The following is a 4,103-nucleotide window of genomic DNA, read 5'->3' as shown; positions in this document are numbered from 1 at the left end:
GAGATGGTGCAGTGGGAAGGTAGAGGGAATCTTTGGCATTGATGATATCATGTGACTGCTGCGCCAACCCTGGACTCCCTAGCTCTGGATTTATTATTTGTGAACAAGAACACTTATTTGTTTAAACCACTATTTTCAGGTTCCTATTATATGCAAACCAAGCCTAATGGATTTTTATACATTTTAAATGTTAATTCATGAAATAACCCCCTGAGGTTGCCCCCAACGATTTTGGTTCTTTATCATTCTTTCCCATTTGAGTACATGGTGCTAGTATCTACCCAGTTGCTCGGAGTCAAGTCTTGGAAGCTTTGAAAAATGATGGACACGTCTCATGCCTGCAGTTGAGCTCCCATTGGAAGAGTCCCAAAGGATGAAGAACAGGGAAGTGTGAGATTCTGAAGGGCATTAGCCATACTAAGTTGATTAAATCTATTCTGGATAAACTTTTAAACAATCCTCAGCAGGGGAGAGACATGATCAGATTTGCATATTAGGATGATTCCTAGAGGTATCAGATGGAAAATAGATGGCAGGAAGGGTCAGAGCAAGTCTGGATGCAGAGAGACTCTTTAGGAGGCTCTTCTGACTATCCACAGAGGAAATCAACTAAGGTAGTAGAACTGGAGAGGAAGGTGAAGTACTTGCAAGGAATAATTGGGAGGACTTAGTGACCCGCTAGACGTGGGAGATGAAGCACTGGGAAGGTTCTAGGGTGATTTTCGTAGGGGACTTGGTGGAGAATGATGCTACCACTGAGATGAGGAATACAGGAAAATGAATAAATTTGGGAGAGGTAGATGGAAGAAGTTAATTAGTTTATTTTGTAATTTTTTATCCACCCTGGGGACAGTCTAGTCTCTGAACAGTGTTAACAGTAAGGAGTAGAAAGTGAATTTAACTGAGAAGACTGTGCTCACTGAAATGCATACTACTGGGTGCTCATAAACTCACCCCAGTCCATTCCACAGCTATTTGGGAAGTTAATATGCCGACTAAAAGTTATTCTTCAACAAATTCTTACTTGTAATATAAAAGTTAGTTAACAGCTATCTTAGGTCAATAGAGAAGCATGAATTGTGTTGACATAACCTCAGTCATAAAGATAAAGCATTTCTCAAATTAAAAGTTATGCTAGCAAAAATATGATTTGATACAAACAGGATGACTGCTGTATAAGTGCCCTGAAAAACATCTATGCCATAAAGTGAGGCATGTTTCTATTAAGAGTAGTGTCCATCTTTTGATCTGTGGTGAGACTAAACCTAAGGAATGATCTAACTCAAATTAGAGTTGATCAGAAAACAAGCACATAGAACAGAGTGGCTAGTTGTACCTGTGCATATCTTATATCTTAGCTAGTAGTCTACCAACTCCTTGAGGGGTAGAAACCATGTTGTACAGAGCTGTGCACTCCCCCAGTACCTGGCACAGTGTTCTGAGAAAAACAGATGTTTCATAATATTTTTTAGTAAAAGAAAGAAAGCAGCCGGGCACGGTAGCTCACGCCTATAATCCTAGCACTTTGGGCGGCTGAGGCAGGCACATCACCTGAGGTCAGGAGTTTGAGACCAGCCTGGCCAACATGGCGAAACCCTGTCTCTACTAAAAATACAAAAAATCACCCGGACATGGTGGCAGGCGCCTGCAGTCCCAGCTACTCGGGAGGCTGAGGCAGGAGAATCACTTGAACCCGGAGGTGGAGGCTGCAGTGAGCCGAGATTGCGCCATTGTACTCCAGCCTGGGCGACAAGAGGGAAACTCCATCTCAAAAAGAGAAAAAAAGGAAGACGTGGTAAAAAGCAAATATGTGGAGGCATATTATATCTACAGTGGTAGCTATGATGATGTCAACAAAGGCAAAAACAATAAGGACCTAACCTAGCATGTTATGACTGCATACGTTGTGTGCAATATATTATAAATCAGCAAAATTTAAACACTGAAAATTCGGGTGAAGTGTCTTGAGTTCTTATCTCTGGCATCCCATCTATGACAAGCCATAGCAGAAGTTAAGTATGTCTGCTACTTCGGATCATAAATATCTGATGTCTTCTGGCAAAAGATATTTAATCACTTTCTTTCAACAAATATTACTAGCAACATTACATGTTTTGAACTAGAACTTTATGTATTACCGTAAACATAGTTGCTTGAAAACGTAGTAGTGAATTTCCTAAAAAGCTAACAATTATGTAAACAAGCATAGCGGCCAAACACTAACTCAGTGCAAAGGATTATTAAATCTGTTTCTTTCAGGGTATGATTTGAAAACAAAACCCTTTTCTATGTATTGTCTCGGTCTGTATACATTTGAAAAGAAAAACTGAATAATCTGATGCTTAAGAAAGTTTATAAAAGAGCAAGTGAATGTCCAGTTCAGATAATTGTGTAATTCACAATGCAGTATAATTAAAAGTGAAAGTGATCTTATTCAACATAGCGACTGCACGTATGGACGTGAATTATCGTCTGCATATACATAGATGTGTTCTCTTTCACACACCTACCACTTTTCACACAACAGACATACATATGCAATACAAAACAGAGTCTTACCCCAGATTTTCAAGGTCAAAAATGCGATTCAGGTCGCAGTCAATATATCTGGCACATTTCTTCACTGCTCTGGGGTTAGCGATAAATGGTTTTACCTCCAGCCCTGTTCTCTGAATCTCAGCGCCATTCTCTAGCCAGTGCTTAACCAGAAATACTCCAGTTAGCTCATTCCCATGGGTTCCTCCAAAGATAGCAACCTTTTTTATAGGTTCTTCAGCAATGTGACAAGAAGTCATTTCACCAAGTAGTTTTTTATCTGGTTTCTGCAATTCAGAAGAGAGATCAAAGGAAATGTGATTTTTCTTAAGAAAGGTTTAGAAATTTAAATCAAAATGAGACTTTACCCAAAGGGCAAAGTACAGAATTCCCTTGAGTGGAGTATATTTTAATTTTCTGTTACAAGTTCTGAGCCCCGTTTATGGACACTGCCTTCTTTAGCCCTGCCCTTTACCATATTTGGATTAAAATATGCAAAGATCAACTAGAGATACAGCTGTTTACTTTAACTTCTAACTCCCTCAGATGGTCAGTAGATCTAAATACAGTAATAAATTCGCATTTCATTCTAATGCAAAAATTCTGTTCTTTTCCTCAGCTAGGATGTTGTCCAGTGAGGCTTTCACAATTATCTGTCATAATAAAAAAAGTTTATACATTTCTAATCTCAAAAAATAAAAAAAGTGGCCCACTCAGTATTTCCATGGGCATTTCAAAACCTTTCTTCTCTGAAATGAGTTCAAGCGTGTTTCATGATCTGAGGGCATTTGAATCTCACCTCTATGAACAGCCAAAGGCTGACCCTCAGAGACCTCCTCTTGAACCGGCACCCGTTCTTTCAGAATGCTTTTTCACAGTCAGAAACAGAAGGGCCAAATCAGTAATCACTTGGGACTTGAAAAACTACCCTGAAACATCCCTTCATTTCTTTCTCATGAAATTTTTGGTAACTCTGTGTTAACTTACTTATGAATCTTCCTTACTTTTTTGCCTAAATTCCAAAGGAAAGACAACTGTTAGTAATTTTCAAGTCTTTGTGATGCCTGCAAATGTCTTGGGACACACTGCGTGTGCTAGCCGCATCATGTGAACTCATAGACACGGCCTAATTCACTGTCAGCAGGGACTCTCCACTGGACTGTGTTACTCAAAAGGGGGTCTTATTAGGGGAAATTATCCAGAATACTAAGATGATTACATCCCTTTGGAGAAATGACTCTGAGCCAAATCTGATTTGATTTCATGCTCAATCACCCAGAAAGTCAAATATGTTCAAGTACTGGAAATACCATGTACTAGTAATGCCAGGTTGTGTGATAGAGGGTACAATAAGAGTAATTGGTTACAATTGCGCAGCAGTTTAATTTATAATGTTCTTCCACTCCATTTATTCGTACATTAATTTTATACGATAGGGTGGGTTAGGTGTTGACATCCCCACTGCAGGGGTAAATGAAAGAGAGGTTGGCCGGGCGCGGTGGCTCAAGCCTGTAATCCCAGCACTTTGGGAGGCCGAGATGGGCGGATCACGAGGTCAGGAGATCGAG

The 4,103-nt window shown here is 39.8% G+C and overlaps 2 protein-coding genes across 3 annotated transcripts in view; one reads left to right on the top strand and one right to left on the bottom strand.

Annotated features, from left to right (window-relative positions):
- The window catches only part of SPATA22 (spermatogenesis associated 22), an 80,218-nt gene that overhangs the window by 38,647 nt on the left and 37,468 nt on the right, over positions 1–4,103 (top strand). The gene's annotated exons all lie outside the window — the stretch shown is intronic.
- The window catches only part of ASPA (aspartoacylase), a 37,088-nt gene that overhangs the window by 22,814 nt on the left and 10,171 nt on the right, over positions 1–4,103 (bottom strand). The window lies entirely within an intron of this gene.

Source organism: Mandrillus leucophaeus, unplaced genomic scaffold (genome assembly GCF_000951045.1).
Source record: "Mandrillus leucophaeus isolate KB7577 unplaced genomic scaffold, Mleu.le_1.0 Scaffold212, whole genome shotgun sequence".
NCBI classification, from domain to species: Eukaryota; Metazoa; Chordata; class Mammalia; order Primates; family Cercopithecidae; genus Mandrillus; species Mandrillus leucophaeus.
This window is presented reverse-complemented; position numbering and strand designations above follow the sequence as displayed.